This window comes from Prionailurus bengalensis, chromosome B4 (assembly GCF_016509475.1).
Source record: "Prionailurus bengalensis isolate Pbe53 chromosome B4, Fcat_Pben_1.1_paternal_pri, whole genome shotgun sequence".
Classification (NCBI taxonomy): domain Eukaryota; kingdom Metazoa; phylum Chordata; class Mammalia; order Carnivora; family Felidae; genus Prionailurus; species Prionailurus bengalensis.
Genome location: NC_057358.1, coordinates 115078313 through 115094008, shown reverse-complemented (window position 1 = coordinate 115094008; position 15696 = coordinate 115078313).

Sequence of the window (15696 nt, the reverse complement as noted above, 5' to 3'; positions counted from 1 at the left end):
CATATACGAGGCTTCATTAGTCAAATCCAGCATCTTACTGATGCTCACTCAGTTGACTTCTACTATTTACAACCCAAGGAAAACACTAACGAATAATCAAAACACTTTTCAGATCATAAAGCAGTTCAACCACTCACAATCTCAATTAAATCTCACATCAAGCCTGTGGGATAAATATTATTACCATTCTCATTTTCTTGACGAAGAAACAGAGTCTCAGAGAAATTGTGTCAATTGCCCAAGTCCCATACCAACATGTCCCGTCAGGACTGGAATTAAGGCCTTCAGACTCCAAAGCCGAGCTCTCTCTTCACTTCATTGTGAGGAAGAACCTCTGGGAGGATGGGAATTACACTCCTGACTCCTTACTGTGAGTGGTTTTTATGAGACTAGTGAGAACGCTGACAAGAACTCCGGAGGGAGAGTGAAAGATGGTACAAAGCCACCAGATCTCAGGGGGAAGGGTAGATAAGGATGAAACAGAAGGACTTTCCTGTAGAACGTCCAGGAAGAGCAGGCACTCCACTTTCTTTCCAATTTTGCAGAGGCTGTGCTGGGAATTCAGAAAGAAAATCTGATCAGAGCCAAAAGGGTAGGAGCCGTTGCCGTATGGAGACCCACATTTTGCGTTCGGTGCCGGAACATAGTCCAGACCATGACCCTGAAGAAACACTTAAAGAAAGCCCTGAAGGAAAGCAAGACAAATGCAAAGTCCTTGAGTCGTGGCACCAAGATGAAAGGCATCCGTTCCCCCAGCCTGGGTGAGAAGAACAAGGATGCGGGAGAGCTATAAATCCGTCTTGGTGCACAATGAATGATGAGATAGCTCTGGAACGGCAGCGAACAGCTGCCTGGTTTCCTCCGGGCTAACAGCTGCCGCCTCTGCTGGGCTTTCTCCGCCACCAGCTCCTTTGACATCCAGCCTAACAGAATTGATGATCAAGGCTCTCCGGTGTGGCAGCGAAGCCTCTGCCAGGGGGAAAGGCGTTTGAACTGCCGCTGAGTGAGAGGGGAAAGTGCCAGGTGGGAACAACCTTGACAAAATAAGGATAACAGAAAGTGCTCAAAGCAAATTGGTAAGAGGGAATGGATAGGGCTCTTAAGGTAGCCGTTCTCATGTGTCTTTGTAGAGATTTTCACTGGTCCCAGGCAAAAAGAGGAAAAGGACAATGTAGCAAGTATTTCTTTTTAAATGCATTCCATTTAAAGGACCGTCCTTTATTGCAAGATTACTCCCTTGCTTGCTCTGATGTTAAAATGTCCTTTTATGAAGTGATAATAATAGAAAATGGTATTTTTAAAAAGGCGTACTCCCGGCAAAATAAAATGTTGGCAGAGGATTTCAGTTCTCAACTTTTTTCTCTTTTGTTGGTCCATGAAATTGATAAGTCTGGTACCCATTCAAAAGTCCAAAACTCTTTAGGCATTATTCACAAAGAAATTGTAAAAAGGAGAAAACTTGGCAAACACCCTTACGAATCAGAAGGTTAAATCACATAAACTTCAAGGGTACATCAGTGCTTATAAGTAGGATAAATAATAGACCTTTGAGAAAAGTCAAAACTCCAAACAGAAATGAATTAAATAGTCAGCTTCTATCAGCCTCAAAAATCAGAATTCTGGGGGTGCCTCGGTGGCTCAGTCACTTAAGTGTCCCACTCTCGATTTTGGCTCAGGTCATGATCTCACGGTCGTGACATCAAGCTCCACGTTGGGCTCCACCCTGACAGCATGGAATCTGCTTGAGATTCTCTCTTTCTCTCTCCCTCTCTCTCCCTTTCTCCCTCCCAAATAAATAAGTAAACTTAAAAAAATTTCAGAATTCTGGGTGCCCCTTCAAGACATGTGAAAAAGGGTTTAGATGGCCCAACCAGTCTCAACTATTACTCATAATTATCTCTAAGACAAGAAATGTTATGCACATGAAAAACCAGAGGCTATTCCATTTTGCAGAATGAATTACAAAATACTACCAAGGAGCCAGCTGCAAAGACTTTGATAGCAAAATAGTCCCCAGTGTTCACAAGGAGACTGGGAAGCACTGACAACAGCAGCTGTTTTACAAACGTGCAAAACACAGGTAAAAGAACAAGAGGAAAATGCTTGGAATAGAAGCTACAACTGTTTCTACATGAAGGGGACTACCTCTACCTGCCCCCTGCTTGCATTATAGGACCAGGGCATGTGACAAAATGAGACAGGTTGGGAAAGGCAAAGGCTTGGGGTGCAGTGCAGAGGAGCAGGGTAAAAGAGTAAGGTATCTTTTCCTTGACTGGTTTTCCATGAATTTCGGATACCCATGCCTCAGCTTAATTCAAGGTTGTGTTCCTAGCTTGCAATAACTTAAAGAAATGTTGAGTGCTTTATAAGTAGGAAAAGAATTGTAAATGGAATGTCAAGACATTCACGTTCCCTGAAAATTATAACAATCATTCCCTTGTCCCGTGTTTTTAACTTTCCAATGGAAACAGAAGTGATCAAGAAGGGTTTTGGAGAAGGAACTAACATTTATTAAACACCTATTATGGACCAGGCATGGTGCTTGAAACCCTCTTTATGTATGTTTTCTCATCAACTTCTAACAACAACATTCTGAGGTATCATGGCCCCACTTTTCAGACAAGAACTCTGAGGCTCAGTGACAATGAGATGCTTGCCCAGCGGTCAATAGCTAAGTGTCAGAGTCAAGCACGTGTTTTTGCCACTACTGTCCACATCCAGCTACTCTCTCTGCATGGGGGCAGGACGAATGGCTATGGCAACTGAGATGAAGACGACCCCTTCTCTCAGAATCCCTCCTCCTACTGTTGCCCCCTTTGTCCTCCACAGCGTCAGTTTCACACTCCAGTGTCTGCCCCACCTAATGCTGAACCCTCTTATTAGCTCACATCAAAGTTAATTTACTTTTCCTTTCTGGTAAGCACAGAAAATCACTTTGGTGCACCAAGTTAGAAGAGCATTTACCTGGTCAGATAATACAAATAATCTAACAGAGGAGGACAAAAGAACAAATCCCCTACAGGGTAGAGATACTGGACCTGTCTTTATTAGCAACCGATTACAGATTCCACTGGGAGGAATTTCAAGTCCACTAACAGGATTGCTCAGCAGAAATCTGGTGGGGTTTTCTACTTCCACTATCCAAAAAGCATTCCTTTTGTAGTAATTGCCAGTCCAAAACTACAATGGCTAAAAAAATATATGCAGGTATCCTGTTCCCAGCAGGCACAAAGACATGAAAACTGAAAGACTTGTTATGCTGGGTTGAACAGTGCCTCTAGTCTATACTCCCAAATGCATGCCCACCAGAAACCTGTAAATGTAACCTTATTTGAAGATAAGTCTTTGATAAAATGAGATCATACCTGATTAGGTGGGCCTTGATCCAATGCCTGTGGTCATTATAAGAAGGAAATTTAAACACAAACACATACAGAGGGAAGATGGCTGTGATGGAGACAGAGTTTGGAGTAAAACAGCTACAAGCCAAGGAACACCAAGGATTATAGGCAACCACTAGAAGCTGGAAAGAGACAATCTTCCCTCGAGCCTTTTAGAGGGACCATGGCCCTGCCAGTACTTTGATTGCAGATGTCTGGCCTCCAGAACTGTGAGAGAATAAGATTCTGTTGTTTTAAGTCATCCTACTTGCAGTACTTGGGTTCAGCAGCCCTGGAAAACTAACACACTTAGCACATTGCATCAGTGAGAGTCTTGTCTAATGTAAAATGGCTAATTCTGTTCAAATTCATGTTTGCTGCAACTCCAAACAATACCTAAGTCCCTCCATCCTAATCAAAATCTCAGTGGGATTAGTGGAGGGGACAATTTAACAAGTTGACACTTTGTGTTGTCTGGAGCTAACTGGATCCTAGCAAGATGGCAAACTACCAGAACAGTGTTCGTGGGGCATGCCCAGAGATGCTCTCACCGAGCAGAGAATGAAGGAGGCAAGGAAGAAAGCCCTGAAGGCAGATGACTCCTCCAAGCAGAGGAGCAAAATGCAAAAGCACAAAGACTCTTGGAGGGAGTGTGTCTGAGGCCTCAAGGAACCAGAAGGGCCTGGGGAACAGGGTCTGGTGAGCAGCAGGAGATGAGTTTGGAACACCCAGAACACGAGGAGAGCATGCAGCTCTATGAGACCTGTGTGAACCCTGTGAGAAACTTTTGGGGAATGAGGACAGTTGGAAGAAGAGAGGATTCTTTGGGAGCTGTGTTCTTTCTTCCTCTCTCACAATACTGTGGGGTTGATTTTCACCTGCCTCTAGAGAAGCAGAAAAACAGTGGCACCAGCCCCACAGTGCCAGCGTAGGCAGGGTAACACATTGGCAGGCGGCCCTGGAGCTGGGTGGGTGAGAAGAAAACAACAGGTGCAGGTGGACTGGCCAGCACAAGGTACTTCATCCTGCTCTCATGCCCACCCTTAAGAGAGAAAAACTCTTGGAAAAAGCTCATATGTAGGGCAGAAGTGATGGAGGTTCCCTAAGGGACAGGTGACTTGCCCTATGTGTGATGAACAGGAGACAGAAAAGATGGCTCAAGCCCATACTATGGGGCTGAGAGTGGGAGGCAAGGAACTCTCCATCCTGGGGCAGGAGACCCTCTGCCTCCCAGGACCTGACCCCACCACACCCCAAGACCTGACAGTTCCCCGGTACAAGTGCATATTGTCAAATACTGAAGCTGATTTCCCAGGGGAACAGAAACCCAAAGAGAGGAACATTACTATTAAAAAAAAAAAAGACAACAAAAAGAGAAGAAACAATTAATGGAGTAGTTAAATAATGCTAAATGAGCATCAAAATTTTCAAACACATAAGAGACAATATTGGTAACATGACATCAGAACTAACAGAATAAAGCACCAGGTTGAATACCTAATTTGCTTTGTTGAAATAACTCAATAAATGAGATTAATAACTTGAGAACTACACCCAAAGAACAAGTTGCTGAGCTGGGAGACCAAGTTGGAGGAACTCTACCATATAGATACACAGAAGGGATAGGATGATGAAAAATGTATAAGAAAAATTAAGAGATAGGAGAATAGGGGCGCCTGGGTGGCACAGTCGGTTAAGCGTCCGACTTCAGCCAGGTCACGATCTCGCGGTCCGTGAGTTCGAGCCCCGCGTCGGGCTCTGGGCTGATGGCTCAGAGCCTGGAGCCTGTTTCCGATTCTGTGTCTCCCTCTCTCTCTGCCCCTCCCCCGTTCATGCTCTCTCTCTGTCCCAAAAATAAATAAACGTTGAAAAAAAAAATTTAAAAAAAAAAAAAAAGAGATAGGAGAATAGACATAGAAATGTCAACATGTGTTATAATGGGAATCCCAGAAGGAGAAAAAACAAACAGAGGGGAGGAAGTGTTTGAAAGCGTAACAGAATTTACCAGAGAGAGGAAAGCTGTTTTAGATCAAAAGACCTTACAGAAAGCCAAACAAAATTAAGGGAAAGACAACACCTGGATGTATTATGCTGAAACTTATAACCCAGCTAAAGTATCTTTTCTATGTGAGCATACAATAAAAAAGAAAAAAAGACCCAGAAAGTTTACCATCCTGTGGCTCTTTTTGAAAAACAAAAACAAAAACAAAAACAAAAACAAAAAACAACTCTTGAAAGAGAAATACAGAAGGCTGCTACCATGATAAAGGAAAATAAATAACTTAGAAATATTCATTGCCAAACAAGATGGAGTTCAAGACCAAAAGCACAAGGGATAAAGAGGGACATTATGCATGAGAGAGGGAACAGAGTTCAATACAAGATAATGGCTAAGGGGGCAACTGGATGGCTCAGTCAGTAGAGCATGCAACTCTTGATCTTGGGGTTGTGAGTTTGAGCCCCCCACTGGGTGTAAAGATTACTTAAAAACCAAAAATCTTTTAAACAATCATTCCCCATCCCCCCCCCCCAAAAAAGTTAAAAGAACAACAACAAGATGACTGTGGACCTGTCTTCACTAAATAAAACAACAGCTGGCAGAACTATGGGGAGAAACAGAGCTATGAATGTTGTTGGTATATTTAATATATGCTTGTCAGAAGCTCTGTGATCAAGCAAACACCACCTCCCTCCACAAAACCCAACAGGCACACACATACACAAATATATGGATTGTTTGAAAAACCAACTAATAAACAAACATGCACCGAGCAGAGAATATACATTCTTTCCAAGAAGACAGAACACTCACAAAAAGTAATCACAAAGGCCACCTTAATAAAGTACAGTTGATGTCTTACCAATCATGTTCTAATAAATAATAACAAAAGGATATTTAAAGTTATTCTTTATGTCTGAAAACTAAAATATATTCTACTAAACTAATTCTTAGGTAAAGCAGAAATTGTAAGGAGCATTTAAAAATGCTTAGGGTCACCTGTGTGGCTCAGTTGGTTAAGTATCCAACTCTTGATTTTGGCTCAAGTCATGATCTAATTGTTCATGGGTTTGAGTCCTGCACTGGGCTCTGCACAGCATGGAGCCTGCTTGGGATTTTCTCTCTCTACCTCTCTCTCTGTATTGAACCTCAAAAGACCTGAATAGCCAAAGCAATCCTGAAAAAGAAAAACCAAGCTTGAGGCATCACGATTCTGGATTTCAAGCTATATTACAAAGCTGTAGTCATCAAGACAGTATGGTGCTGGCACAAAAACAGACACAAAAAATAGATCAAGGGAACAGAATAGAAAACTGAGAAATGGACCCACAACCATATGGTCAACCCATCCTTGAAAAAGAAGGAAAGAATACCCAATGGAAAAAAGACAGTTTCTTCAACAAATGGTGCTGGGAAAACTGGACAGTGACATGCAGAAGAATGAACCTGGACCACTTTCTTACACCGTACACAAAAATAAATACAAAATGGATGAAAGACCTAAATGTAAGACAGGAAGCCATCAAAATCCTAGAGGAGAAAACAAGTAGCAACTTCTTTGACCTTGGCCAGAGCAACTTCTTTCTAGACACATCTAGACACAAGACAAGGGAAACAAAAGCAAACATGAACTATTAGGACCTCATCAAGATAAAAAGGTTTTGCACAGTGAAGGAAACAATCAACAAAACTGAAAGGCAGCCTACGGAATGGGAGAAGATATCTGCAAATGACATATCAGATAAAGGGTTAGTATCCAAAATCTATAAAGAACTTATCAAACTCAACACCCAAAAAAACAAACAGCTCAGTTAAGAAAAGGGCAGAAGATATGAATAGACACTTTTCCAAAGAAGACATCCAGATGGCTAACAGACATATGAAAAGATGTTCCACATCACTCATCATCTGGGAAGTACAAATCAAAACCACACTGAGATACCACTTCACACCTGTCAGAATGGCTAAAATTAACAACTCAGGCAACAACAGATGTTGGTGAGGATGCAGAGAAAGGGAAACCCTCTTGCGCTGTTGGTGGGAATGCAAACTGATGCAGCCACTCTGGAAAACAGAATGGAGTGTCCTCAAAAACTAAAAATAGAACTACCTTGCAATCCAGCAACTGCACAATTAGGCATTTACCCAAAAGATACAAAATTACAGATTCAAAGGGATACATGTACCCCAATGTTTATAGCAACATTATCAACAACAGCCAAACTATGGAGAGAGCCCAAATATCCATCAACTGATGAATGGATGAAGAAGATGTTGTATGTATATATAATGGAATATTACTCAGCCATCAAAAAGAATGAAATCTTGTCATTAGCAACAATGTGGATGGAGACAGAATGCATTATGCTAAGCAACAATAAGTCAATCAGAGAAAGTCAAATATATGATTTCACATACGTGGAATTTAAGAAACAAAATAGATGAACATATGGGAAGGGGGGACAAAAAAGAGAAGAAAGGGAAATAGGCCACAAGAGACTCTTAATGACAGAGAACAAACTGAGGGCTGATGGAGGGGAGGTGGTTGGGGGATGGGCTATATGGGTGATGTGTATTAAGGAGGGCACTTGTGATGAGCACTGGGCCTTGTATGTGAGTGATGAATCACTGAATTCTACTTCTGAAACCAATATTGTACTATATGTTAACTAACTAAAATATTTAAAAAATTAATTTAAAAAATGCTTAGAATTGAAAACATCAGAAATGCTACAGGAAAGAAATATCAAGAAAGTACCAAGAAGAGAATTTAGAGCTTTGCATACATTTATTAGAAAATGAGAAATTGAAAGAAAATGAGCTAAACTCTTCTTAATCTGTGAATTTAGAAAAAAAAATGAATAAGCTCAGTGAAATAAGAGGGAAAGAAGTGATGAAGGTAAGGATAGAAAGAAAATAGAGAAGACTAATAACCAACAACAGATTACTTGAAAAGATGAACAAAATAGGCAGAACGATCTGTGGGATTTTACACTGAGTGTGCATTTTAAGCACACACAACAAACAATACATATCTTATAAGGGTGCGTATGTTATTTGAAGACCTACATCAACCATACTAAGGTGAATGTCGATGCATAAGAAATGAGAGTAGGATCGGTGATGGAAGTAAAAACATAAATCAAGAGATGGGTCTCACATGGATGAATGCGAACAGAGTTCTGTGACATTGGATACGATGAGCAAAGAAAGCCATTTGGTAACTTGTAGGAGAATAATTGGGGGGAAAAATAATAAAGTTAAATCCTTCTTCACTCCCTACAGTACGTTCTTCAGGTGGATTAAAAAGTTTAATGTTAAAAACGAAACCAAATAGCTAAATAAATGTCTGATTATTTACCTTCATTTATCCTATCTATCTTATCTTTAATTTACGGTAAGTATCAATGCAGTAAAAGAAATATCAAAAGAGGAAAAAATGAATGCGTTGACTTCATTAAAATAAAACCTTTAAAAAATAAAATCATTTTGTCCAACAAAGAGACATTAGAAAAATTAGGTACTGGGGCGCCTGGGTGGCTCAGTCAGTTAAGCGTCCACCTCCTGAGTTCCAATCAGGTCACGATCTCGCAGTTCATGGGTTCCAGCCCCACACTGGGCTGTGTGCTGATGATGCGGAGCATGCTTGGGATTCTGCCTCCCTCCTTCTCTGCCCTTCCCCTGCTTGTTCTCTATCTCTCTCTCAAAATAAATAAGAAAAAGAAAAAGAAAAGAAAAATTAGATACCAAAAACAAGTGGGAAAGAATATTTGCAACAAAAAGTACAAAAGAAAAATATCCACAGTGTATTAAATGGTTATATAAACAGGAAAATAAGCCTTACTAAGAGTTGGGCAAAAAAATTCTTAATCCACAAAGAATATACAATTGGTTAATAAACATGAAAAATATTCTATCTCAGTAGCAATATAAAAAATGCAAATTAAAACAGAAATTTTCCATCTACTAAATAAGCAAGCTACTATGCTCATACACTCCCCTTGAGAATATAAACTGGTCCCACTTCCTGGAAAGCAATTTCACACTGCATGTCAAGAGACTTTTAAATTTTCATATATTTTGACTAAGTAATTCCTCTTCTAAGCATCTGTCTTTAGGAGAATATCTACACATTCATCAAAATGGAATACTAATTTTGGTACATTCATACTGTCACAGTGAAGCTCCATGAGAACATAGTCTCTGAATCCCCAGGGCCTGCCACACAGCAGGGACTCAACAAATGTTTGTTAAATGACTCTGAAATTCTATGTGACAGTTAAAAAAAAAAAAAAGAATGAATTCAAATTATTAAATGGAAATATCCCTTAGACATATGTTACATGGTAAAGAAAACAAGATGAACAATAGGACATACAGGATGATCCCCCCGATGTAAAACTAAAACCAGCATCAAAATAAACAAAAAACATGTGTGTGTGTGTGTGTGTGTGCGTGTGTGTGTCTGAGTGTGTGTGTGAAAATGCATAGACAAATACATTAAAAAGTGTACACACTAAGCTGATAAGAGTGCTTATGTCTAGAAGGAGATGTGGATGCCCTATGAAGGGGACTTTGTGTTACTGAATGGTTTCAGGTATAAGCATATTCTCAGATGAATTGCCTACTTTAAAAATGAAGGTGTCCTTTAGGACACATATATGCATACATACATACATTAACATACATGCAAAGATGTTAATGATAGCATGATTTGTAACAGTGAAAAGTTGAAAATAAACCCCTTAGAAGAATAGTTAGATACATGTTAGCCATGAAATATCATGTAGGCATAATAAGTCATGTTTTCTGAGGAAGAGTTGACAGGAAATGTCATGGTACATTATCAAGTGAAAACAACAGCAGCAACAACAACAAAGATTCAATGCAAAAGATACAGACTCACCTTTCAGGAAACACCAAAGAAAGTTGTTCAAGCTGAAAGCAAGTAAGTCTGGAGAGTAGTTTGACTCCAGACACAAAACACATAGAAAACCCGGGAAGGTAATTATGTAGGTAATTATAAGAGAAAGGCTAAATGCATAAAATGTATATTTCTTTTCTTAACTTATTTTAATAGCAATTATATAAAACAGTTTATATATAATCCTTGGGCCCACAACATATAGGAACATAATATATTTGAGAGTAACAGCACATAGAAGGAACAAAGCTGTACTGGAGTAAGGAAATGACACTAGATGGTAATGCACATACACAGTAACAATGGAGAGAACTAGACAGAATAAATAAGAAGGCTAATATAACAAACAAATATAAACAAACTAATACATACTTGTAGTATAAATGTATACTACATAATATGTATATGCATATATTATACATATATAACCTATATATGGTATATACCCAACAATCCGTCATTATTACTATTATTTTATATAATTTTATGTCTTTTAAAGAAATTGAGAGAAGAAAGGATATATATAACAGCACAGGAAGGGGGAAGAGGGAATAAAACTATGTAGGAGAAAATTTTCTATATGTCATTGTAATTAAATTTGTATAAATCTTAAGTCGATTCCAATAAGCTAAAGTGGATATGGTAAGACCTAGAGCAACAACTAAGAAAATAACGCAAAAAATGTGGTGAGAGAAATCATTTGAGGAATTAAAATGTTATACTAAAAAATAACCACTCAATGCAAAAGAAACAGCAAAGGAGACTAAAGGAACAAAAAAGACATGAGTTGGGGTGGGGGGAAGGAAAATGGCAGACATAAATCCAACTATATCAATAATAATGGTAAATGTGAATAGATCAAACAATCCAATCAAAAGGAAGAGATTGTCAGACAGAATCAAAAAAATAAGAACCAAATACATGCTGTATATAAGAGACACAATTTAGATTCAAGGATACAAATAGGCTGAAAGTAAAAGGATAAAAAAAGTTGCATCAGGCAAAAGGCAACCATAAAAAAGCTGGAGTGGCTATACTAATATCAGACAAAATCAATTTTAAAACCAAAATAAGTATTACTAGAGATAAAGATGGATGTATTATAATGATTATAAAGTCAGTTCAGCAGGAAAATACAATAATTATAAATATATCTGTACGCTTAACAACAGAGCCCCAAAACACACGAGACAAAAACTGACAGAATTGAAGGAAGAAATAGACAATTCAATACTAATGGCTGGAGACGTCAATACCCTTCTTTCAATAATTGATAGAACTAGGCAGAGGATCAACAAGGAAATGGAAGACTTGAACAGGACTGTAAACCGACTATACCTAACATCTATAGAACACTCCATTCAACAACAGTAGAACACACATTCTTTTCAAGTGCACTATGAAACATTCTCCAGGGTATATATTAGTCTAAATAAATGTAAAGAGGATTGGAATCATACAAAATATGTTCTCTGACCACAGTGGAATAAAAATAGAAATCCATAACAGAAAGAATAACAGAATTTTAGGAAAATTCACAAATATGTGGAAATTGAACAACATATTTCTAAATAACAAAGAAGAAATCACAAGGGAAATTTAAAAATATTTTCAGAAGAATGAAGATGAAAGTCTTACATGCCAACATTTATGGGATGCAGCTAAAGCAGTGTTTTCAAGGGAATTTATAGCTATAAACACCCATACTGGAAAGGGGAGAAAACATCTCAAAGCTGTAACCCAAACTTACACCTTAAGACATTGGAAAAAGAAAAGCAAACTGAACCCAAACCAAGTAGAAGGAGGGAAATAATTACAATTATAGTGGAAATTAATGAGATAGAGAATAGAAAAACAGCAGAGAAAAGTCAACAAAACCAAAAGTTGATTCTTTGAAAAGATAAACCACATTGACCAATATTTAGCTAGACTAACCACGGGAAAAAGAGAGAAGGCTTGAATTACTAAAATTAGAAGTGAGAAAAGGGACATTGTTACCAACATTAGAGAAACAAAAAGGACTGTAAGAAAATACTATGCACAACTGAATGCCAACAAATTAAATAACACAGATGAAACAAACACATTTCTACAAACAAAAACTACCCAAAGTGACTCAACGGGAAATGGAAAATCTAAAGAGTCCTATAATGAATAAAGAGATTGAATTTGTGTATTAATCATGCATTTTTATTTTCTGTATTTCTGATGCGTTGATATCTGAAGTCTTGTGGAACCTGAGAGACTGCCCCTTCCAGATTAGCCAATTCCCATAGATAGTAACCTACTCACCTGTGAGTATACCTTTCATATGTAAACTAACACATCCAAAGCCCACCCTCCACCCCAGCCCCCACCATCTCTGTTAATGGGCTCTTATACTCTGGGCCACTATTCCACTGCCCTAATCATCCCAGCTCCAAGTGCCAGGCAACCAGGAAAAATCACTATGCCCTAGAGCCTGCTGAAACCATTAAATTAACCATCCTAAACCTGATGACACTGTTTTCCATGAAAACCATAAAAAAAGTCCTTGCCAATGTGTTGCTTCCCCTTGATCTCCTTGCCTCCTCACTGACGATGTTGTTTCCTCATGTGTGTAAGACCTTGGGAACTTCGAGTAACAAACTATCTTCTCAACAGCAATTATCTCCTCATCTAATAGCTTTACCACACTTGAGTGATAATAAAATAAAAAATAATTGTTTTAAAACAATTAGTAATTTTGAAACTATCCACAGAAAAATCTCAGGTACAGATGGCTTCCCTGGTGAATTCTACAGATAATTAAAAGAAGAATCAAGGGGTGCCTGGGTGGCTCAGTCGGTTAAGCCTCCTACTCTTGATTTTGGCTCAGGTCCTGATCTCATGGTTCGTGAGACTGAGCCCCACATCGGGCTCTGTGCTGAAAACTCAGAGCCTGGAGCCTGCTTCGGGTTCTGTGTCTCCCTCTTTCTCTGCCCTTCCCCTGCTCATGCTCTGTCTGTCTGTCTCTCTCTCAAAAATAAATAAACATTAAACAAAATTAAAAAAATTAAAAACAGAAATATAGATGCAAAGATACAGAAAAGCATTTGACAAAATCCAACACCATTTCATTAATTAAAAAACACTCCACAAACTAAGAATAGAAACTTTCTCAAGCTGTTAAAGGGCATCTATGAAAAACCCACAGCTAACATCAGACTTAATGGTAAAAGACTGAATGCTTTCTCCCTAAGACTAGGAACAAGACGATGTCCATTCTCACCACTTGTATTAAACATTGTACTGCAGTGAATTAGGCAAATAGACAAGAAAAGAAATAAAGGCATTCAGATAGGAAAGGAAGAAGTAAAACTGTATTTGCAGATGACACAATCTTATACATAGAAAATCCTAAGGAATCCGCCAAAAAACTATTCAAACTAAAAAATGAGTTCAGCAAGGTTATAAGATAGAATATCACTATATAAAAGTCAATTGTATTTCTATACACTTGCAATGAGCAATCCGAAAATGAAATTAAGAAAATGATTCCATCGGGGCGCCTGGGTGGCTCAGTCAGTTAAGCGTCCAACTTTTGGTTTCTGCTCAGGTCGTGATCTCACAGCTCAATTTGAGCCCTGTGTCATGCTTTGTGCTGACAGGGCAGAGCCCTCTCTCCCCCTCTCTCTCTCTCTCTCACCCTCTCTCTGCCCCTTTCCTGCTCACATGCTCTCTCTCTCTCTCTAAAAATAAATAAACTTTAAAAAAAGAAAATTATTCCATTTGTAATAGCATCAAAAGGAATAAAATACTTAGAAATAAAAATGAACAAAGGAAGTTCAAAGTATATACCCTGAAAGTTATAAAATACTGCTGAAAGAAACTAAAGAAGACCCATTAAATGGAAAGACATCTCATGTTCATTGATCAAACGACAACATTGTTGGATAGGGCAAGTCTCATCCAACTGATCCACAAATCCAATGCAACCCCTTTTGAGATTCTAGCTGACCTATTTGCAAAAATTGACAAGCTGATCCTAAAATTCATATGAAAATTCAAGTGACCCAGAATAGCCAAAATAATCCTGAAATAGTAGAATGAAGTTGGAAAATTCACACTTATCAATTACAAAATAGTACAAGCTACAGTAAGCAAGGTAGTGTGGTTATTGGCACTAGGACATATATATAGATCAACAGAATAGAATTGAGAATGAGACATAAATCCTTTTTTAAGTTTATTTATTTATTTTAAGAGAGAGAGAGAAGGTGGGGGAGGGGCAGAGAGAGAGAGAGAGAGAGGGAAAGAGAGAATCCCAAGCAGGCTCCACCCTCCACCAGAAGCCCAACGCAGAACTCCATCTCACAACTGATCTCCACGGCAAGATCAGGACCTGAGCCAATATCAACAGCAGGGCGTTTAACCAACTGAGCCACCCAGGAGCCTCCAGAAATAAACCCTTACATCTACAGTCAGTTGATTTTCAACAAAGTTGCCCAAGCAATTGGATAGAGGAAGAATAATTTCCTCAACAGATGTACTGGAACAATAGATATTCACATGAAGAAAGTAGGACCTCTATCTCACACCATTTACAAATATTAACTAAAAATGGATCAAAAACCTCTTAAATATAAGAGCTAAAACTACCAACCTCCTGGAAGAAACTATAGGTGAAAATCTTCAGTATCCTGGATTAAGCAATGATTTCTTAGATATGACACCAAAAACACAACAACAAAACGAAAACTAGATAAATTGGGCTTCAAAATTTAAAACTTTCATGCTTCAAAGGACACTATCAGGAAAGCGGAAAGACAACTCACAGAATGGGAGAAAATGTTTGCAATTTCTATATCTAAAAAAGAAATTGGACTTGAAATATATAAAGAATTTTGACAACTAGATAATAAAAATAAATAAATAAACCAGTTACAAATAGGCTAAGGATCTGAATGGGCATTTCTCCAAAGAAGATATATGAATGGTCAGTAAACACATGAAAAAAATATTCTCCTTCCTGAGCCATCAAGGAGGAAACGCAAATCAAACCCACAATGAGATACCACTTAAGACCTGCCAAGACAGTTATAATCAAAAAGGCAAATAATAATAAGTGTGGGTAAGGATGTGGAGAATTTGGAACCCTGGTACATTGCTGGTGGGAATCTAAGCCGGTGTCACCCCTTTGGAAAAAAGTCTAGCAACATAAAGCTGGAGAGGTGGGCCATGCTAAGGAATCAGGACTCAGCATAGTCTGCAAAGGTATGTCCGCATTCAGCCGAGCCTTTAAGAAGCCTTCAAGGAATACGTTGTTAAGACAAAATGGCAGCTGTGGGATAAACAAAAAGAGGCTCATTTTACTTTAAATACTCCCTAGGAAGACTTAAGCGATGATCTCAAGCTGTAAAGAGCCAAGTCTG